Raw genomic sequence first — 23,744 nt, 5'->3', positions numbered from 1 at the left:
CAGTTTGCATTCCCACCAACAGTGGGTTAGTGTCCCTTTTTCCCCACATCCTCGCCAGCATCTGTTGTTGGTAGATTTATGTATGTGAGTCATTCTAACTGGGGTGAGGTGAAACCTCATGGTGGTTTTGATTTGCATTTCCCTGATTGCTAGTGATCCTGAACATTTTTTCATGTGCCTGTTGGCCATTTGGATTTCCTCTTTTGAACAATGTCTATTGAGGTCTTTGGCCCATCACTTAAGTGGGTTGTTTGTTTTGTTGTTGTGGAGTTTCCTGATCTCTTTGTAGATTCTGGTTATTAACCCTGTATCTGTTGCATAGTTTGCAAATATTTTTCCTGATTCTGTTGGTTGCCTCTTCACTTTCCTGACTGTTTCTTTTGCAATACAGAAACTTCTATATTGGATGTAATCCAAACTGTTAATTTTGGCTTTGACTGCCTGTACCTCTGGGGTCTTTTCCAAGAAGTCTTTGCCTCTGCCTATATCTTGTAGGGTTTCTCCGATGCTAATAATTTGATGGTATCGGGTTGTAGATTTAGATTTTTAATCTATGTTGAGGGGATTCTTGTATAAGGTGTAAGGTAGGGGTCTTGCTTCATGCTTCTGCATGTGGAAATCCAGTTTTCCCAGCACCATTTTTGAATAGACTGTCTTTTTTCCAGGAATTGGTTTTAGATCCTTGATCAAATGTAAGTTGGCTGTAGATGTTTGGATTGATTTCTGGTGTTTCAATTCTGTTCCATTGGTCTATCCATCTGTTTCTGTACCAGTACCATGCTGTTTTGATTACAACTGCCCTGTAGTATGTCCTGAAATCTGGTATTGTGATGCCTCTGGTTCTAGGGGAACACTTAACAGCAATTCTTCAGAAAGGTTTAATAACCTTCTTGATGAAAACCGAATTCAAGATTTGTCTCTCCTGTACCAGCTCTTCAGTAGAGTTCGAGGTGGGGTTCAGGTTCTCTTGCAACAGTGGATTGAGTACATCAAGGCATTTGGCAGCACTATTGTGATTAATCCTGAAAAAGATAAAACCATGGTTCAAGAATTGCTAGATTTTAAAGATAAGGTTGATCATATAATCAATATCTGCTTTCTGAAGAATGAAAAGTTTATCAATGCCATGAAAAAAAGCATTTGAAACATTCTTTAACAAGAGACCAAATAAACCTGCTGAACTTATAGCCAAGTATGTGGATTCAAAGCTTCATGCAGGCAACAAAGAAGCTACAGATGAAGAACTTGAGAACATGTTGGATAAAATTATGATCACATTCAGATTTATCTATGGCAAGGATGTTTTTGAGGCCTTCTATAAGAAAGATTTAGCCAAGCGTCTGTTAGTTGGGAAGAGTGCATCTGTAGATGCTGAAAAATCAATGCTGTCCAAACACAAACGTGAATGTGGAGCTGCTTTCACCAGCAAGCTTCAAGGGATGTTTAAAGACATGGAGCTTTCTAAAGACATCATGATTCAGTTCAAACAGTATATGCAGAACCAGAATGTACCTGGAAATATTGAATTAACTGTGAATATTCTGACAATGGGTTATTGGCCAAAATATGTACCTATGGAAGTCCATTTACCACCAGAGATGGTAAAGCTTCAGAAGATTTTTAAGACATTTTACCTAGGTAAACACAGTGGCAGGAAACTTCAGTGGCAGTCAACCCTAGGACACTGTGTACTAAAAGCAGAGTTTAAAGAGGGCAAAAAAGAACTCCAGGTCTCTCTCTTTCAAACACTGGTGCTGCTAATGTTTAATGAGGGAGATGAGTTCAGTTTAGAAAAGATCAAACAGGCTACTGGAGTCGAGGATGGAGAGTTAAGGAGAACATTGCAGACATTAGCCTGTGGAGAAGCCTGGCAAAAATTCCAAAGGACAAAGACATAGAAGATGGTGACAAGTTCATTTGTAATGATGATTTCAAACACAAACTTTTCAGGATAAAGATCAATCAAATCCAGATGAAAGAGACGGTTGAGGAACAAGCAAGTACTACAGAAAGAGTATTTCAAGACAGACAATATCAAACTGATGCTGCAATTGTTCAAATTATGAAGATGAGAAAGACATTTAGTCACAATTTGCTTGTTTCAAAAGTGTACAACCAATTGAAATTCCCAGTAAAGCCTGTTGATCTTAAGAAAATAATAGAATCCTTAATTGACTGGGACTACATGGAAAGAGATAAAGAAAATCCAAACCAGTACAACTATATTGCATAGATGTTGACCTTGGCACACTAGGGGACCTATGCAGTAGCCAGTGATAAACTAACCTGTTGATCCTAAAAAAAAAAAAAAAAAAAAAAAAAAAACCTCAGCTTGACATCCATTTCTGGAGAGCCCAGGCTTCATACGCCACTGCATTTGAAAGGAATTTCCAATGAAAAAGGTTTTATATTGGCTTGGAAAAGGGCTGCCTAGTTTTTCAAAAAACTAAAAAAGGATTTTCTGTATACTAGGTTTAACTTTTAAGCTGCCCAGTTCAAAGATAATTAAAAGTTATTTCCTTTCCACTGATTTCCAAATTGGAAAACATATATAGTGACACTTTGTAACAAAGGTTTTTTTTTTTTTTTTTGTAACAAAGGTTTTCAGAAATTTTGTAGGATACAAAAGATCAAGGTTGACATAGGCTACTAATCCCATTCCATATCATATGAATATTTATGTAACAAGACCAGTCGAAATGATTAAAGTTTTTCCTTTGGCTGCACTTTCTTGTCTTGCCCTCTGGCAAACAAAAAATAAGGATTTGGATGACTGATTTTATATCATGAAATCCATAACCACTACCCCAATTGATCCATGAAAAATGGATCCGTAGAGTGCCTTTTAACCTGCTGTTCATGAAGTCTTGATAGCTCAGATGATGAGGTTTCTACCACTTCCCTTGCAGGTTAAATCCAAGCAATCATATGTTTGTCAGGAGATAGATCCTGATAGAAATCTTCATTAACCTTTCTTAGCTTTACATGAACTTCTGAGCATATGAATAATGCATTCATTTGTCTATGGATACATAGGTCACAATCTACTCTTTATTGAATAGAGTACTGCTCATATACTTTCTGGAAGGGATTATGGGGCATCAAATACCAGACACTGTTAGTTCAACTTATGGATATTTGCCAGTTAAACCCCATTTCTCCAGAGGCACTCAACATAAAAATCTACTAACATTCAAGGCTTAGGTGGAGCCAAGAAACATGTCTTCAGATGGAAAGGACTGTGGTCTTTTGAATCATTTGTATAACTTTTTGTTAGCTAGTTAGGCAATAAAGTAACATTCATTAATGTAAAAGAGAGAAGAGGGAGGGAGAGAGAAAAAGAGGGAGAGAGAGAGAGAGAATAAATAATCTGTTTCAGTCCATGAAACTTATTCTCTCTCTCTCTCTAACTCTTGCCTGTGGAAAAAAAGAAAGTAAGTTGAGGCTGATGCTGTAGTTTAGGAGGTAAAGCCACCACCTGTGGTGCCGGGATCCCATATGGGTGCCAAATTGGTCCTAGATCCTCCACTTCCAATCCAACTCCCTACTAATATGCCTGGGAAAGGAGCAGGAGACACCCCAAGTACTTAGACCCCTGCACTCATGTGGGAGACCTGTTGGCCAGTACTGTAGCTCACTAGGCTAATCCTCCACCTGTGGCACCAGCACCCTGGTTTCTAGTTCCGGTTGGGGCACCAGATTCTGTCCCGGTTGCTCCTCTTCCAGTCCAGCTCTCTGCTGTGGCCCGGCAGTGCAATGGAGGATGGCCCAAGTGCTTGGGCCCTGCACCTGCATGGGAGACCAGGAGGAAGCACCTGGCTCCTGGCTTCAGATCGGCACAGCGTGCCAGCCATGGTGGCCATTTATGGGGTGAACCAACAGAAAAAGAAGACCTTTTTCTCTGTCTCTCTCTTACTGTCTAACTCTGCCTGTCAAAAAAAGTCATGGTGGAGACCTGGAAGAATATCCTGCATACTGGCTTTGCATACTGGCCATTTGGGGTGTGAACCAACAGATGGAAGAGTTCACTATCTTTGTCTCTCTGCCATTCAAATAAATAAGTAAATAAATATTTAAATATTCCTTCTCAAGATTATGAGGGGTGCCTACAGAAATAATATGCAATTCTTAAGACAGGGTCTATGCAAAAACTGAATCTTTCTCTGTAATTTTTTATTTATATAAGGTGAACAAATCCATGTATTTGATATATACAGATTTAGCAGCACAGTGATACTTCCTTCCCTATCCTCCCCTCCAGCCCATATTCCTACTCTCTCTCCTCCTTTCTTTTTCTTCTTTTTAATTTTTACAATGATATATTTTATAACCATAATCTTAACCCTCCACTATTAAATAATCCAACAAAAAGTAAGAAGAAAAACACACTGTTCCACAACAGCAGATACAAAGGCTGTAAACAATAATCAAATCTCAAAACTTAAATTTCACTTATTTAAAAATTTTTGTATTCTGTAAGTTACTACAGATCAGGGAAAACTTACTATATTTGTCTTTTAGGGACTAGATTATTTCATTAAGTTTAATGGTTTCCAGTTGCATCAGATAATGACTACCTCTGTCATTTGTATTGTCAAGCACCAAACAGTAAGCAGTTTAGAAGTAATGAAATATGTTAAAGAGAAAAATGAATGAGGGGCATATCTGTCACACAGAAAATTCTTTGAACAATTTGGGAAAAGAAACATGTCTTGCTTGTACATGTTTAGAGCCCATACTGGTACCTTGTGTAGAAAGTAAACAAGATAACCACTTACTAAGTAAAACCACCTACTTCCATTTGATATATATTTTCATACTTCAAAAAAAATTCTACATGATCATTGTTTTGTTCCTAAAGACCTTTGGACAGTCTGAGAAACACAACCTGAACACAAACCTCAAAAGAATCAATTTCAGTTCACAATTGATCATAATGATAGGACTAAGAACCAAAGGGATCACATAAACAAGACTAGTGTCTGCTAATACTAACTGATAGAATTAAAAAGGGAGAGAATGATCCAACATGGGAAGAGGGATACACAGCAGACTCATAGAAGGGCAGATGTCCTAAACAGCACTCTGGCCTCAGAATCAGCCCTTAAGGCTTTCAGATCAGGCTGAAGAGCCCATGAGAGTATTTTAGGCATGGAAAGCCAAGACACTCTGGCAAAAAAGAAAAGACCTAAATAAAAGATCACTGCGAGTGAGATCCCAGTAGAAAGAATGGGCCATCAAAGAAGGAGGTACCTTTCTCTGAAGGGAGGAGAGAACTTCCACTTTGACTATGACCTTGTCTAAATAAGATCGGAGTCGATGAACTCAAAAGGCTTCTAAAGAGCTTAGGGTGATTACTGATGCCATAAACAAGAGTGTCAATTTGTTAATTCAACAACAGGAGTCACTGTGCACTTACTCCTCATGTAGGATCTCTGTCCTTAATGTGTTGTACTATGTGAATTAATGGAAAAACTACTACTCAATTAGTACTTTATACTTTGTGTTTCTGTGTGAGTGCAAACTGTTGAAATCTTTACTTAATATATGCTAAATTGATCTTCTGTATATAAAGATAATTAAAAATGAATCTTGATGGCCCAAGTCCTTGGGCCCCTGCAACCATGTGGGAGACCCGGAGGAAGCTCCTGGATGCTGGCTTCAGACTGGTGCAGCTCCAGGTATTTCAGCCATCTGAGGAGTAAGTCAGTGGATGGAAGACCCCTACCATCTCTCTCTCTTCCTCTCTGTGACTCTGCCCTTCAAATAAATAATTTCTAAAAAAAAAAAAAATCCAATGTGGAACACAAGTAGAATAAAACAAATGATATAAAAACAAACCTGATTTGCAGGTGTTAGACAAGTATCTAAACTCAGATATACATAGTCCCTACTGGGGGAATGCAAATTAACTTCTACAAAATAGAGAAACTCCCTATAAGACTTCACCATTTCCAATGAGGTCATCCAGTGCAGAGCTCAATGTGAATATTATGCCTCTTGTATTTTTGCACAGCTTTCTCCACAGTTACTGTGGAGAAATCTTACTGTCCAGAGATCATATTGAGTTTTCTCAAGAATCACTGCCCCCACCCCAAATTGGCATCATATAATTCTACCTAACCTACAAACAACAACCATCCCCTAAATAGAGGGCCTAGCCCTGGCAATTGATCCCATGTTGGGCCTCTCATCAAGTGCAGGGTTTTCTCACTGTAAGCAGCCTGCATCTCCCTGGAAATTCTGGTTACAAGGATATGCTAAAAAATTAGGGCACTGAATGATTAACTGACTGAACCAAGGTGTACTTATCAATAACTTGTATAATTACATAAGGGTCTCTAAGGGATAGAAATCAAAGAAGAAACCATATAGCTCTTGCCACCTAGGAACTCAGGTCTTAGAAGATACTTTACATTTATGACTTGACTATAACTCTTGGTAGTTGCAGTTGTTTCTAGAACAATAACATGTCAGGATGTAATACAACCAATTATATGTATGATTTTTTTTTTCCTCCAATACTGAATAGACAGCCTGAAACTGTAAAACTGGAGCAATAATATACTTTTGGTATTTCTACTTACAAGATCTCACACCACTCTCTGTTGCATTTCTGCTCATGTTAGTGTAGTGACTACAAGGAAAACAGTCATGTTTCTCAACCAATATCTTGCAGCACAAGAAATCTGTGTCATAGTCAACAAAACATGAGCAGAGGATATCAACTTGCTAAGATTCCATTTTGTAATGTATATTTAGCAACCATAGTGTGCAAAATTGCAAATGAAATCTAACAGAATAAGCTTTTACACCAATATATTTCTGGAGAGATAATTGCTCTCCATTACATAGACAACTTACACTGTCTATTTTTAAGAAACTGAACATTCATCAAAAGTCAACACATCCTAATTGAGCATTCAATACTGGGTGACAGAGAAGATAGACAATACAGTGGTCTTCAAAAACTCATGAAAAGTGTATAGTATGAAAAAACTATGTGTGGATTTTAAAATATTACATGAAACTTACCTTTTAACACAATTTTAAATGAACTTCTTAAAGTTTCCTCACAGCTTTGGTATAAATCAGATAGTTGGGTAGAGACTAGACCATAGTTTCTCTTTAAGAAACTTTGAACCAGTTGTGTTTCAGAATTCAATTTATTGTTTTTTTTTTGTTTTTTTTTTGTTTGTGAATTAAAAAAAATATGTACTCCCTATGTATCACATGACAGAACAGAACAGGGACTAGGGCTAATAACCATGAATAAATACATTACTATTTATGTAGCTTTTTATAGGAATATTCACACAGGGTTGGACCAAAATTCCATAAATCCTCATATGAATTCTGTCAAACTTTCCCCAAAATCCGTTAATAAAAATTATTTTAAAAAGTGATGGATTTTAGAATTATGAAGGGGGAGGGTTTGGGATTTGTGATATTATCAGCAGCAGATATTTCAGTAACAATGCAGTAACTACCATTTTTATTTTTAGCATCTATTCTATGTAATGCAATTATGATAAACATACAGAATTAATAATTCTAAAAATCTTGTAAGATTGGTGTGCTCATTTTACAAATGACAAAACTAAGAATCCGAGAATGAAGTTATTTACCCAAAGTCAGCAACAATATGATTCAAATTGAACCTGGTTCATATCAATACTACAGTAATTTAAATAACTCAAGTTCTAATCATGTCTATCCAGATACAACCATGACACGCACACAGTGTGTGACAGAGCCCCAGAGGGTAGGCTTGCATTATTATACCCTTCCCCAAAATTCTCAGAACACTATCTGGCACATAATAGTCATTCATGTTTATTTAATATGTGAATTAATGAACTGGTTAACTTTTCTTATAATTAAATCTTAATTCATGGTGCTACTTTTATTTTTTTAAATATTTATTTGAAAGTGTTACACAGAGAGAGAGAGAGAGAGAGAGAGAGAGAGAGAGAGAGTCTTGCATCCACAGGTTCACTCCCCATTTGGCTGCGAATTGCCAGAGCTGCGATGATCTGAAGCCAGGAGCCAGGAGACTCCTCTGGGTCTCCCATGTGGGTGAAAGGGCCCAAGGACTTGGGCCATCCTCCACTGCTTTTCCAGGCCATAGCACAGAGCTGGATCTGAAGTGGAGCACCAGGGGCTTGAACCGGCACCCATATGGGATGCTGGCGCTGCAGGTGGCAGCTTTACCACTACACCACCGTCCAGGCCCCCATTGTGCTGCTTTTAAATGGCTTTCATTCATTAGTGCACTTACCATTAATATCATCCATCTGAGGAAAAAAAAAAAACCCTCACCCAGTCCTATGCAGTGTGAATCTTACACTCCACAGTGCCTGTCTCAAAGTTTTCTAGGTTCCCCTCTTGTGCCTGGGAATAGCCTAAGCAACTATATGATTAACCACATGCCATTTCATAGAATTTTATTCAGTCATTTTCTTTTTAGAAAATGTGTCTACTTAGAAATGTTGATAAATGCATTAATAATTGTATGGAGTGCAGTGCAAAATTTTAAGACATGTACACAATGTGTGCTGATCAAATCAATGTAATTAAGATTCCTGTTCTTTATCATTACTTTATGATTGGAGCCTTGGAGCACCTCTTCTATTTTCTCAGAAAATATGTAATATTTATTGTAAACAAAAATCACCCCATTCAGCTGTGTAACTCTAGGAACTGTCTAATACTGATTTGGAAGCCATTAGCCCACCTCCTTATTTTTTATTTATTTATTTATTTATTTATTTATTTATTTGAAAGGCAGAGTTACAGAAGAGGCAGAGGCAGAGGCAGAGGCAGAGGCAGAGGCAGAAAGAGAGAGAGAGAGAGAGAGAGAGAGAGAGAGAGAGAATCTTCCATCTGCTGGTTCACTCCCCAGATGGTGACAATGGCCATAGCTGTGCTGATCTGAAGCCAGGAGCTTCTGTGTCTCCCACATGGGTGCAGAGGCCCAAGGACTTGGGCAGTTTTGTACTGCTTTCTCAGGCCATGGCAGAGAGCTGGATCAGAAGTGGAGCAACTGGGACTTGAACCGGTGCCCATATGGGATGCCATCACTGCAGGCAGAAGCCTTACCTGCTATGCCACAGTGCCAGCCCCAGCCCACCTCCTTCTAATCCCACCACCCCTCCAAGCTTCTGGTAATTGCTGTTCTATATTCAGATTGAAGTTTTTCTTTTAGCTTCCACATATATTATGTTTATGGTATGATTCAATGAAGTAATATTTATAACTTCAAACTAAATATTTTTAAAAAAATTTTATTGGAAAGTAGAGAAGGAATAAGGAAATGGGGAAGGAGAGAGGTCAGAGACAGAGACACAGAAACAGATACACAAAGGGAGGTCTCCCATCCACTGGTTTACAACCCAATGCCAGCAATGTCCAGGGCTGGGCGAGGCCAAAGCCAGGAGCCAGGAGCTCAATATAGGTCTCCCACACGGGTAGTAAGGACAGAATCACTTGAATGAGTACCTGCTGCTACGTAAGGTATGCTAGAACTGGGAGCAGAGGTGCAACTTGACTCCAGGAACTCTGATTTGAGATGCAAGTACCCCTAATGGGCATCTTAACCACTACATCAAACACCCTACCCACCTAGATTTTATTATGCTGTAATATAGTTCACTTTCAACCTACATATTTATGTCTTTAGTTACAAATCTCAAATGTAATGTAATGTCCTTTAAAAATTATTTTAGACAAATAATGATTTATTTTACACACTTAAGACAAATCAAGTACAGCGTGCCAGAAATGAATGGAGAAAACAAAGAAATACATCTATGTAAGATGAACATTACTAAATATTGCATTAAAGCGACTCTTACAAAATTATCTGAGAATTCTGCTAATACTCAATAATTTTATTTATTTATTTGAGAGGTAGAGTTACAGACAGTGAGAGAAAGAGAAAGGTCTTCCTTTAGTTAGTTCACTCCCCAAATGGCCACAATGGCCGGAGCTGCGCCGATCTGAGGCCAGGAGCCAGGTGCTTCTTCCCAGTCTCTCACATGGGTGCAGGGACCCAAGGACTTGGGCCATCTTCTGCTTTCTCAGGACATAGGAGAGAGCTGGATTGGAAGAGGAGCAGCCGGGACTAGAACTGGTGCCCATATGGGATGACGGCACCACAGGCAGAAGATTAACCTATTGCACCATGGCACCAGCCCCTCAATAATTTTTAAAGATAATCAATTTTGGGGTCCAGCATTGTGCCAGTCCCATATCTGAGAGCTGGTTCATGTACTGGCTTCCCTGCTGTTGTGGTCATTTGGAGACTAAATCAATAAATCAAAAATCTCATTTCTGTCTCCATCTCCCACTCTCTTTCTGCCTTTCAAATAAACTTTTTTTAGAAGATTGTATTTATTTATTTGAGAGGTAGGGTTACAAACAGTGAGAGGGAGAACCAGAACCGGCTTCACACTCCTTCAACTGATGAAAGAAAGTGGAAGGGGAAACAGGAAGTGCAAGATGAGGAAGCTGAACTTGCTTTATAACAACCTGCCTTCCAGGGAAGTAATCCAGCACTGTGAGAGTGAGCATTCACAGGAGAAAGGCATTAGCCCACAATCAGGCTCTGCCCCCAAGATCCAAACACCTGCCATCTGATCTCATCTCCTAACCCTGCCTCATGGGGAACAAGCCACACCTGAGTTTTTGCCAAGGTGAATGGTACTAAATTACAGTATATCCCTTCCTCCTTTTTCTTTGTTTGCTTTTTGACAAGCAGAGTTAGACAGAGAGAGGGAGACAGAGAGAAAGGTCTTCATTCCATTGGTTCACCCCCCAAATGGCCGCTACACTGGCGCACTGCTCTGATCCGAAGCCAGGAGCCAGGTGCTTCCTCCTGGTCTCCCATGCAGATTCAGGGCCCAAGGACGTGGGCCATCCTCCACTGCCTTCCTGGGCCACAACAGAGAGCTGGACTGGTAGAGGGGCAATGGGGACAGAATCCGGTGCCCCAACTGGGACTAGAAACTGGGGTGCCAGCGCTGCAGGCAGAGGATTAGCCTAGTGAGCCGTGGTGCCAGCCCCCTCCCTCCTTTTTCTTACAAAAGTAAATTTCAGAAGGAGACAACATGAAAAGTAAAGAAAACTCCCTCAACAGCACTATACAAACAGACAGTTGTGGATTCTTCTGATTTTGGAGTGGGGAAGGCTGTCTTCCTTTACATAAACCGTTATGAAAAAATATCCATTGGAATGTGTGAAGTAATTAAAATTCTCTATATGATTGGACTCTTGCAAGCCTTTTTTGGGCAGACTGGAATTGGATGGCTTTGGGGTCCCATGGGGATGAACAACCCCGACAGAAAGAGCTAGACTTCTGACAGGGGGTTCTTATATGTCCTACCAAAGAATTCAGATGATGCTATACAGGTGCCAAATAGTCAATCTGCAATATGGTGGGTACCTTACTGGGGATACGATGCTGAGTAAGATGGGTCTGGGCTGAGTTGAAACCTACATGGTAGTCAAGGTGACAGACATAAGCTGAATTCCAATATGCTGTCAGCCATATGACCAGGAGGTGCCAGACAGCCTGCAGCTGTCCTCAGGTGACAGACATGGAAGGATGAGAAGTTAGCTAAGGGAAGAAGTTCAAGGAAAGGTGTTCACGGCAAAGGCCCTGTGTCTGGATCAGGCCACCTGCAGCAGCAAGCACGTCTGCAAAGGCTGAGAGCCACTGCATTCACACTTCAGTATGAATCCCTTCCTGATGTCCAGAGGACCTCAAGGTGCAGTGACAAATGGGACTCGGGAAGGCAAGTGGTTTGGGCTCATGCAGCGTGCCCTGGTGGTGACACCCTAAAGGCCCCATTTACTATGCAGTGGGAGGCCAGAGGCAAAATCCTTTGACTTGGAAATGTGGTTGTAAGCCTTCATGTTATGAGAAGTCAAAGGACTTCCTTCCCTCATCTGCCTTCTGCAGTAGCCAGGGCCCAGGTTAGCCCTGCCAGCCAAGAGAGCACACAGAAAGATCACACACCCATGGCTGGGGGCTGAAAGCAGCCCACAGATGCACTTACCCCAAGACTATTTTTCTTTCTTAATGGAACCAACATTTAAAAATAGGATTTCACCTTCTTTCTAAAAAGTCAGATGATCAGGAAATGCTGAGCCCTCATTCCTGCATGGGAACATCCGACTGAAGCTGAGTGACAGCCGCCTCTTTAGAAGGATGTTAACTCGCAGCTTACCACGGACCCTATCATTCCTTAATTTCTCCCCAACACCAAGAGCCAGGTTACTTGAAGTGTTAGTAGATCAATATGATGCTTGAAACACCAGGATTCTTCACACGTGGCTATGACCTATCTGGTTCCTATAATATCTGTGACCTTTGGCTTAGAGATCAAGTCTAGGGGCTTTAAATAGAACCTCTGATCAGACCGGAGCTTCACCAATCCCAAAGGCATTGAAGATGAAAGAAGATATTTCATGCTTGGCATGAGGTGGAACATGAAAGCTACTATAAGCAGCCACTAAGAATTTAACCTGCAGGAACAGAGAACCCAACACCAGTTTCATTCTTTGATGTATCCCCAGCGTCTGTCACAGTGCCTGGCACCCAGCGGATGCTCAAGTTAATTTCTGATTGAATGAATGAAGTGAGAACTCCTTGAGATTTTAAAAGTTGGTCGTTTAAGAAAGGTAATTCTGATTAACACCATTTTGCGGAGACATTAAGGTGCAGTCCACCTCCCCTCCCCACCCCCCACTCTGGACCTCTGGACTGTCTGGCTCTGCTAAGGTGTTGGGGTGGCACCGTGTAGTAAGGTGTCTGCAATACCCTAGGGAGCCAGGCAGGGCTGACTTGTGCAGCACCGGTCAGGGCCATGTCCACCAGGTCTTTCTAGGTCTGGTAAGTGACGGCATCCTGATTCCTGCAGGTTCCCTAGATGGTGGCCATCTGATCTGCAAATACGGAGACCCAGCCTGGGAGCCCAACACCTGCGCAAGCCCACTGCTCTCTTTCAAGCCAGGACTGTGCCCACTCTAGACATGGCCCCCCTCTGGTTTCACGCAGTGGGACCATACCTGGAGCCTTGCGTCATGGCGTCCAGCTGGAGAAAAGCTCTTGTTCCCACAGTCAACAATGCCGGCCAGGGCGGATTCAGCGCCCACTAGGCGGGGACAGGAGGCGGTCACCTGAGCGGCCCAGCTGTGCTGAACACGCGGGCCCGCCCACAGGCTGCAGCTGGCTCCCTCGCTGGCTCAGCTGTGCTGTGAGGTGTGTGGGGCGTCGAGCACCTCCCCCACCTCGGATAGGTGAGGCGCGGCGCAGCGCGGTGTAGCGGCGGCCTTGGCGGGGCCGCAGGCCGGGCAGACAGACGCGGGGATGAGTGTGGGCAGGCACCGCCGTGTCCAGGGTAAAGGCGCCCGGGCCCGGAACGCCGGCTGCGGCGGGTGGGAGGAGAAGGGCTCCTTCAAGCAAGCAGCTGTTCCGGAACGGCAGCGCGGGCGGCGTTGGCTCTGCGGGCCCTTGTTCCGCCGCGCGCTCCTCTGCGCGCTCGGTGGGCAGCTTCCTGAGCCGCGTCCTCAAGACGCTATCCACGCTTTCGCACCTTAGCTCCGAGGGACCCGCGCTGGACCGCGGCGGACTCCATAGCTGCTTCCCGCCGGGGGCCTGCCGAGCAGCCCTCCTGCGCCTCCGAGCCGGTGCTGGCGCGGCGGGGCTCTGCAGCCACGGCAACACGTGCTTCATGAGTGCCACGCGGCAGTGCCTGAGCAACACCGAGCTGCTGGCTGAGTTCCTGGCCCTGGCCAGTACTGGGTGGACCCCTCAGAGACGTAGCTGGACCCGAGCAGCTGGCGGGCCGCAGTGCAAAGAGCCAGGACCAGGTCACTGAGAAGCGGTGATGCAAGCCCTCAGGACCCTGGAGTACACCTCACAGCACAGCTGCGGCTTCAAGGTGAATGCGTGCGGCGCCGGGTCCCCGGTGCGGGGGGTCGGGGGGGAAGCGCGGCGGCTCTCTGAGTCCCCATGGTGGTGGTGGAGGCGTCGCCGAGCCGAGTCCAGTTCCCTGCTTGCCCCTAGAGACGGCCAACACCGAGACGGGTCCCGTTGGTTGTTAGGGGCATTCATTCATTCATTCACCGTGTATGTATCGAGCAAGCCAGGCCCTGTGATGGGCGTGGAGAAGGGATATTGTCTTGGACAAGACCGCCTGCCCTCATAGAACTTGCATTCTTGCGGGGGGTCAGGGTGGGAGTGTTGAGCCCGGTTTCAGATGCGGGCACGGCCACTAACCCGCGGTATGACCCTGGGCGAGTCACTCAGCCTTTCTGTGCCGGTCTTGCATGTGGTTTCTGGCTCCCAAGTTGATGCAGTGCGTTGAACACCGTAAAACGACCTGTTTCAGACCCAACAGGTGGGCCCTTTTATGGTGTTGGACCTAATTGGTAAAATGTTGCAGCTGTGTCCAGTGCCAGGTGGATTTGCTGTTCTGATTTTTTTTTTTTTACACTTAACCACCTTAATAAGTCCAGGAGCTAGCAGCAGCTACAGATTCAAGGAAGGTAGCGCTTGGTGATGCAATCCTTGTGCCTGTGGCTACTCAACAGCGGGAACTGTGGCCCTGGGTGCTCCTTTGCCATTCGCTGGTGTAGCTGCAGGTGTGATGAGAGAGAGAGACGTTGACAGCCAGTGGTCAGAGGTGCACTAGGGAAATGCAGAAGGGGAAGGTGGTTTGAGATAGTAGAAGGGATGTTTTTAGTTGGGACGTGGATATGGTACGAAACAGAATGATTCCCAAAAGGAGAAAATAAATGCCTCTACCATTCTCATTCTGTCCTAATGTTAGCCGGTTTTCAACACCTCTAGCTTATGGCTCTCCCCATCCCTCCCTATCTCTCCCTATCCCTCTCCCTTTAAAAAAAAGTTTCAAGTTGAGAGGCTTTGGCAGGCAGCAGAGCTGGAATTTAATAAGGTAATATTTTCAATGGCTTTGTTTTTTCATTTGTCTGCTATTTATGACAAGAGGTACTGGCCTTCCATTGGTGCTAATACATTTGTTTAAGGAGGAGATTTGATTAAATGTAAAATGGTGATGCGCGGAGGAGTCTGCACTTCATTAAGGTTCTGCTCTCTTGGTGAGGAACATCCCTGCCAGCGTGCGTTCTTCCCTTTTAGTTCTTTTTGCTTAGATTTTGTTTATATCTTTTTGTGTTGCTGAACTCTGGTTTTCTCAAAAAGTAAAAGGATGGTTGCTGTTTGATCTTGAAACAGGAATGGAAATACTTGACTGAGAGGGAGATTTCCCAGTAAGAAAGTGGGGAAGCATGGCAGCTGTCTGTTGTGCGTCTTTTTAAGAAAGTCTTTGCCTGTAGCTGCCGGGAAGTCACTGGTGCCAAGTGCAGACTTTTTGAGGTTAGAGTGTTTCAGTTTTAGTTTTCTATTATTTTCTAACACATGGAAGTGAATTTCCACAGCATTTTTGTACGTGAACATTTCCATTGCTTTTGTGAGGTTATTCTCACTTCTTTATTCGCTAAGCTGTGAGATGAAATGGGTTCATCATTCCAGACGAGCCAGAGCCTGATGGGTTGGCTTCCTTTGGCCAAGTCGGACAGATTCTTAGAGGCCATCGTCATTGCTTTGTATGAGGTTGTGCTCACTTTTTCATCCATTAAGCCATGAACAGAAGTGGGTCAATAATTCTAGAAGTGCAGAGACTAATTTACAGGCATCCTTTGGCAGATTCTTAGAGGCTGCTGTTTTTTAAAGTGATCTTCTGAACCTGATTTCACTCTGCATGTCTGCTGTGTGCAGTCAGCCAGAGTTATTAACCTGACTGCATCGCTGCTTCAAGGGGCCTGGTTCTGGCCAGTGGGCTTGTGGACTCCCAGGTCCTTTTGATGTCCAAACTCATTGAGTGGCCATGAATCAGAGTCCAAAAGAATTGTCCAGTAATGCATGGACATGTCAAGCACCAGAATAATGGTGGTGATCTAAGCTCAGCCATCAACCCTGTGTACAAAATGGATCTTGGGGCAACAGTAGTAACTGCCCCACACATGCTGCCCAGGATTCCTGCAGCTCCCCTGCCCCAAGGCTGTGAACAGCTCAACAGGCTGTCCCCCTGGCTGTGCCTGTCAATGTAGCTGCTGACACAGGTGAACATGCCAGCCCCTAAAGAGCTCCACAACACCCAGCTGTTGCAGCAGGCCCTAGACTTCAGGTGGGAGAACAGCAGCTTGTATGCCTTTATCTTCTCAGGGAACACCTGAGCCATCTTCATGTGTAGACTGGGTAGCTGTCAGGATCGTGGACAACTAAGAGTGGAAGGTTCCTCCTCACCTGTGTCCAGTTCCTACACAAGCTGGATGGTGGAAGATGGCTGGCCCTGGACAGAAAGGCAGGAGATGAGCTCCGCACTCCATTGGAGAGTGGCTGATAACAGACACCAACTCAGCCCATTCTGCCTCCATTTTTTTTCCTTCTGAAGAAGTTCTGGGAGTTGAAAAGGAAGTGCCTGACAGGGTTTATCTGCTTTGAAAGCTGGTTCCTGCATGGCACTTGCTTCTGAAGTGGCTGTCCATAGAGACAGGAGGTGGCAAAGGATCGGGCACTCACTCGCAGCTCTCTGTCCTGAGGGCTTTGTTCTGAGGGTCCTTATGATGCCATGTTGATGAGGCAAGGCCCCAGGGACAACTCTGTAGCCCCTGTCCCATAAATTGCATTTTATGATTCTCACACCTTTGCATTTCTCATTGAAAATGCAGTCTCAGTCTTTTGCGATTCTGCTTCCAATGTGGCCAGCCAGACCTCAGATGGGTCCAGGGCAAGAGAGTCAGGATGTCAGAGATGCATGGCCAGCTACACTCCAGAAGGATGGCACTCATGGCCCCTGTGTGGGCTGCGTGAGAGCCACAGGCCAGGAACCCCCCAATGGAGCCTTTGCACCCACACTGGCCTTTCCAACTGTGGCAGCCCCGGCATTCTCAGTGGGACTGAATGGTGAACATCAGCTGGACCCAGAAGCTCCAAGTGGTCAGAGACGGCAGAGTCATCAACATGGGCTTAAGGGAATGCCCCTCCATACCCAGGGATCTACTCTAGGGGCACCCAGACCTTGTGCCCATGCTCTGGTCTCTTTTACTTTAACATTAAAAAAAATATTATAATACTGTTCTATGGGGCTGATGCACCAGTCTTTAACATGGTGGCCTCCAGGCCTTCTGGGCTCTGTGCCTCAGCAGTCATGGCAGCTCAGCTCTTGAGTGTCCTGGGGCTGGTAACAATGCAGGACCTTGGAGGACTGCCACCACCATCATTGTTGGAGTCAAAGATCTCAAAGAGGGACAATGTATTTATAAAGATCCAAAAGTAAATGCTGCTACACAAGAGCCAGTTCACTGTACAAACAGCACAGCTCATGTTCCATGTTTGCAGCACCCAATGTAACTTGTAAGATTTTCAGTGGCAAGGAAACACATTTTATAGGAAATGAAGTTGGTTATCTCAACCCCTTATCTTGCCAAAATGTGACTGTTCTTAGAAATTGGCAGTTGCATTGTCTCTTTTACATTTATGGTTGAGGACAAATATCCTGCCTTGGGTTGGTTAACATTTTACATTATAGGGTTTTCTGGAATTGGCCACCTAATTGATTCCATTCTTATTCCTTCAGCTGAATGTAGTTTTATTATAAATTGGTACAGAACAAGGTTTACAAGATTGTCACTAATGAAACACACAGAAAAAAAAACAGTGGTACCTGTAAATATTTTTAAAACAAAATGGAATTGGGCCTTCTTGATTTTAATAGCAAACTCTCAGTATGTGGACTTCCACATTTTCCTTTTTCCTTCTTCATATACCCACTCTATGGATTTCAGTGATTTTTTTGTATTGATTATTTTTGTCTTGTTGATTTAGTGAAAAGATGACATGCTCATATTTTCTAAAGTATTTACAAATTTTTAAAATCTGTATGTTTTTAAAGTTCGCTGTAATGTGGCTATGTGTGCTCAGTTGGTTCAGCCACCCTTCTGTGTCAGTGGATGAGAAGCTACTCAGAGGCAGGTTCAGGTGCAAAAATGCCAGTAGGTGGCAGATTTGCATAGTCTGAGCCCTTACTGTGTCTACTAACATACTTTCATTTGCATTACATAGATTAGGGGTTAGAGACAGACAAGTCTAAATAATATCCTACATATATAAGCAAGAAGACATCTGAGTGTTTCTAGCAAAACAGCTTCTCAGCAAGTGGGCAGATTTCTTTCTTATCTTCTGTCTCCAAATATGGACTCTGTGAGCTGCAAAGAACTGCCAAGACTGCCTACCTTCAGGCGCATTTTGTTCTTAGGGCTGGAGTTTTCCACATGCCCTTGGTCAGCTTGTGTAGCCACACATCTTGTGTAGCCACACATTTTTCCTGTTATTCATAGGTGTGGGATTTTCTTGATGTTCTTGTCATTCTGAGTCTTTTGAATTAACCCATATTCATCCAACTCTGTATTTGAAAAATATATTCTCATTATTTCAACAAAATGTTCATGGCTCATCTTCATTTGTCTTTCTTCCCATTTGAAACTCCTATTTTCTGATGCAGACATCTTTGAAACTTCCATCTTGTGTTTAGAAAACTTTTGGTTGAATACTGTAATCAATACACAATTCTTCTTAAGTGCTGAAACTTAACTGAAAAGTGATCGCTGTTAAATATAAGAGTGGGAATAAGAGAGGGAAGAGGTGTGCAATTCGGGACATGCTCAAGCTGACTTACCTCAAACAGTAGAGTTAGAAACATACCAGGGGATTCGAATTCAATCCCATCGAGGTGGCATGTACCAATGCCATCTCACTAGTCCCAGTGATCAATTTCTGTTCACAATTGATCATAATGATAGGACTAAGAACCAAAGGGATCACATAAACAAGACTAGTGTCTGCAAATACTAGCTGGTAGAATCAAAAAGGGAGAGAATGATCCAACATGGGAAGTGAGATACACAGCAGACCCATAGAATGGCAAATGTCCTAACAGCACTCTGGCCTCATAATCAGCCCTTAAGGCATGTGGATCCGGCTGAAATGCCCATGAGAGTATTTCAGGCATGGAAAGCCAAGACACTCTGGGGGAAAAAAAACCTAAATGAAAGATCTCCACGAGTGAGATCCCAGTGGAAAGAATGGGTCATCAAAGAGGGAGGTACCTTTCTCTGAAGGGAGGAGAGAACTTCCACTTTGACCATGGCCTTGTCTAAATATGATCAGAGTCAGTGAACTCAGGGGGCTTCCATAGCCTTGGCAGCTCATGACAAGAGCCTAGGGTGATTACTGATGCCATAAACAAGAGTGTCAATTTGTTAAGTCAACAACAGGAGTCACTGTGCACTTACTCCTCATGTAGGATCTTTGTCCTTAGTGTGCTGTACATTGAGATTTAATGCTGTAACTAGTACTCAAACAGTATTTTTCACTTTATGTTTCTGTGTGGGAGCAAACTGTTGAAATCTTTACTTAATATATGCTAAACTGATCTTCTGTATATAAAGAGAATCGAAAATGAATCTTGATGTGAATGGAAGGGGAGAGGGAGTAGATAAGGGGAGGGTTGCGGGTTGGAGGGATGTTATGGGGGGAAGCCATTGTAATCCATATTCTGTACTTTGGAAATTTATATTCATTAAATAAAAGTTAAAAAAAAAACTTTAATCAAAATAAAGTTTTAAATAAAAATTAAAAAAATGAGCCAGAGAGGGGCTCTTTTCTTCCATTGGGAAATATCTCACCTTAAGCATGTTGAGGTTGTAATCTACCAGCTTTAAATTTTGGATAGGGAGGAGGTAGAAAAGTGAAAGAATATCATTAAAGATATGTGATTTTACCCTAGCTATTGGCTAACAGGCAGCCAATATTTGTTAAGATAATACAGAAAAATCCAGTGGAAGACATTTTAAAATTCCTTTAAATTATCCTTGCAATACTGCATTGAGATGAGCCTGGCTTTAAGTTGCAACACTGCAGATAGCATTTTCCACTTCAAGGCAGTGTTCAGAGTCTCAAAAATTTTCCTAGTAGTTTTGTTAGTTTCCATTACTCATACATCCTGTAGTTCATTATTTGTCCATCAGTTGTTTTGGAGCAAGGAGCCAGTAGATTGTACTATTTACTATCTTTATTAGAATTAGAGGAGTGCCTAAGGTTATTTCTTTCCATGAAAACTCTATAATTTTGTCTAATTCTGTTTAAAGATCTGAAATAATCCTTAACTTGGCCTATATAGTCATCCTGCATAATTTGTGCTTTTTGCACACATTTTCTTTTTTTAAACTTTTATTTAATGAATATAAATTTCCAAAGTACAGTTTATGGATTACAATGGCTTCTCCCCCCATAATTTCCCTCCCACCTGCAACTCTCCCCTCTACTGCTCCCTCTCCCCTTATATTCACATGAAGATTCATTTTCAATTATCTTTATATACAGAAGATCAATTTAGCATATATGAAGTAAAGATTTCAACAGTTTGCACCCACACAGAAACACAAAGTGAAAATACTGTTTGAGTACTAGTTATAGCATTAATTCACATAGTACAACACATTTAGGACAGAGATCCTACATGAGGAGTAAGTGCACAGTGACTCCTGTTGATGACTTAACAATTTGACACTCTTATTTATGGCGTCAGCAATCACCCTAGGATCTTGTCATGAGTTGCCAAAGCTATGGAGGCCTTTTGAGTTCGCTGACTCTGATCTTATTTAGACAAAGTCATAGTCAAAGTGGAAGTTCTCTCCTCCCTTCAGAGAAAGGTAAACAAATAAATAAAAAGACAAGTTTTGTTCTGATTTCCATGGTATCCATAGATTTTTCTCAAGAAAATTTTAGTAAAAGGTTGATTTAAGGTTTATGTTTTTTATTTGAATGTCAGGGTCATAGTGAGAGGGACAGATACAGAGGGGAAGATATATTTCCCAAGTTCACTGCCCAACCTTCCAAGTCAAAGTAGTGGGGCCTTACACATAGATATAAATGTCCAGGTACTTGGACCATCTTCTGATGCTTTTCCAAAATTGGTTGGGAGTTGGACTGGTGGTGGAGCAGCTGAACTTGAACCAGTGCCCATCTGGAATGCTGGAACTGCCAATTCCATTGCCCATCTGGAATGCTGGAACTGCCAATTAATTCATTACACCACCATGCAGGTCCCAAACAATAGCATTTTAACTAATTTTGAATAGTAGCCATAAAAGCGGATTGCAATTCTTTTATATATTAAGCTAAGCAAATATTTAAAAAATCTGAGAGATGAAGTAAAGCAGTTTTAACCAGCATATAGAAGTTGATTACATTATAGGAGAAAATAGTTGTGTAATTATTTTCCTGGCTACAAATTTCAGACACTTTAGAAAACACAAAATAAGTTAAAGAAAAGTAACTACTAAAAGTAATTTACTTTCTAATCTCAGATGCATTATCTGTTTATATGTTTTGAAGTAACTACCCATGCATGTACCTCAGTATACATACATGCACTCATGCCTAATTTATATATATCATATATAACATTTAACTAAACCTTATTTTTATATTTAAAACCATATTATATGTATATTTTCTTCTCATTTGTTTCTCTAAATTATAAATTTAGTTATTCTGAGTAATGCTATTTATTAGGAAATACATTGTCATATCAATCAGTTCATACTAGTTATTCTATGGTAAAGCAGTTCAAAATTTATGTGGCTTATAAAAATGAGTATTACTTTGAGCCAGCATTGTGTTATAGTAGGTTATGCTGCCTCCTGCAAAGATGAAATGCTATGTGGGTGCTGTTTTGAGCCCTGGATACTCCACATCCAGTCCAGCTTCCTACTAATGTACTTGGGAAAGCAACAGAAGATGACTGAAGTCCATGGGCTCCTGCACCAACCTGGGAGACCTGGACAAAGCTCTTGGCTCCTCCTGGCTATTGTGGCCATCTTGGGAGTGAATCAGCAGATGCAAGATCTCTCTCTCTCTCTCTCTGCACCTCCCCCCAAACCTTTCAAATAAATAAAATAAATCTTGAAAAAATGAGTATTACTCAATTATATGACATGTCTAACGATGGTTCTGAGCCCTCTCAACTGTATTTTCCTGAATCTGGGAGAATCCAGGCTCACCATCATTAATGCTGCATGTGGCAGGGTTAGAGGGAAGGGGATCATGAAAAAAAAATACATGTACTAACTCATGTATTTTACCCTGAGAAACTACATATGTATTACTTTACCCCTATTTATTTGACTAGAACTAACTATAGGCAACAACATAATAAAATCTAACTTGTTTTTAGGAGAAGAGAAATAAAATACTCATGAACAACCTTGAAAAATCAACATCAACAAACCCCAGGTCCTCAAATATTCAGTTGAATCTCCTTCTGGCTAAGAATAAGTGTGATCTTAAGGGAAACAATTAAAAATCTCTATTCAGCCATAGCATAGAACTAGAAGTATTTTGAATGATGCATAACAATATCTTCAGTTTTGAAATCATCACTTTAAACACATAAATGTTAAAGAACAGTTACTTAGAATGTAGATCTAAAAAAGATATGTAGTTTAAAAATTACTGAAGGAATTAAAATGTTTTAAAAAAATTTATTTAATGAAAATTAGATTAGTAGTGTGGGACAGAGAAACAAGAGACAAAATATGAACAAAACTAAAAGATGTGGAAGAAGAAAACTCAGAATATAAAAACAAAATTATTTTTTATTTTTAAAAAATATTAACAATTAAAATATATACTTATGGGACACCATGTAATGTTTAATACATGCACACACTGAATAATAATAAATTGAAACATGCATTTTTGAGCAATTAACATTTCATTATCATGAAAACTTTCAAAATATTTTCTACTAAAGTTTTTAAGAAAAATATATATTTTTATAACATGTAGCCATTTTACTGTGCAATAGAATACCACAACTACTTACTTCTAAGTAACTTAGTGTTTGTTAATCAAGATTATTCCATCTCTCACACCCCTCAGTAATCCCCAGCCTCTGGTGACCACCATTATATTTTTAAATTCTGTAAGCCTTTTTAGATTCCACGTATGAATGAGTAAGATCACCCAATACATGTCTTCTTTAATTTTGTTTGGCTAATTTCACTTAACTGACCTCCAGTTCCATATATGTTATTGGAAATGACAATTTTCAGTCTTATTTATGACTGAAGAGTACTCTATTGTGTAAGCATACCGCATTCCTTTATTTATTCAGGACTGGGTAGACAATTAGATTGTTTTTCTTTCTCAGATATTATGAATAGAGCTGCAATAAACATGAGAATGCAGGTATCTCTTCAACAACTGATCTTATTTCCCTTTGATAAACACCCAATTGTGGGATAGCTACATCATATAATGTTGTTTCCAGTATTTCAAGGGAAGTGCGCATTTTTTCCTCAATGACTGTACTAATAAATATTCCCATTTACAGTGTAAAAACCTTCCCCTGTCTTCATCCTTGCCAGCCTGTGTTATCTTTTGTTTTTCTGATTATAGTCCATCTAACTGCATATGTGTGTATGTGGAATCAGTCTTACATTCCCAGGATGAATCCTATTTAATCATGGTTGTGGGGAGCAACTCGGACTAGACTAAGTTACTGGAATTAAGACTTATTCTATGCATCTGCTCCCCCACAATATGGCGCTGGGAGAGGAGAAAAACAGCTTCTACACAGCTGCCTCCA

At 41.6% G+C, this 23,744-nt stretch overlaps 2 pseudogenes; one reads left to right on the top strand and one right to left on the bottom strand.

Annotated features, from left to right (window-relative positions):
• The window catches only part of ORYCUNV1R-PS1575 (vomeronasal 1 receptor oryCunV1R-ps1575 pseudogene), a 1,374,299-nt pseudogene that overhangs the window by 845,943 nt on the left and 504,612 nt on the right, over positions 1 to 23,744 (bottom strand).
• LOC138847087 (cullin-4B pseudogene) lies at positions 831 to 2,292 on the top strand (annotated as a pseudogene).

This window comes from Oryctolagus cuniculus, chromosome 19 (assembly GCF_964237555.1).
Source record: "Oryctolagus cuniculus chromosome 19, mOryCun1.1, whole genome shotgun sequence".
Lineage (NCBI taxonomy): Eukaryota > Metazoa > Chordata > Mammalia > Lagomorpha > Leporidae > Oryctolagus > Oryctolagus cuniculus.
This window is presented reverse-complemented; position numbering and strand designations above follow the sequence as displayed.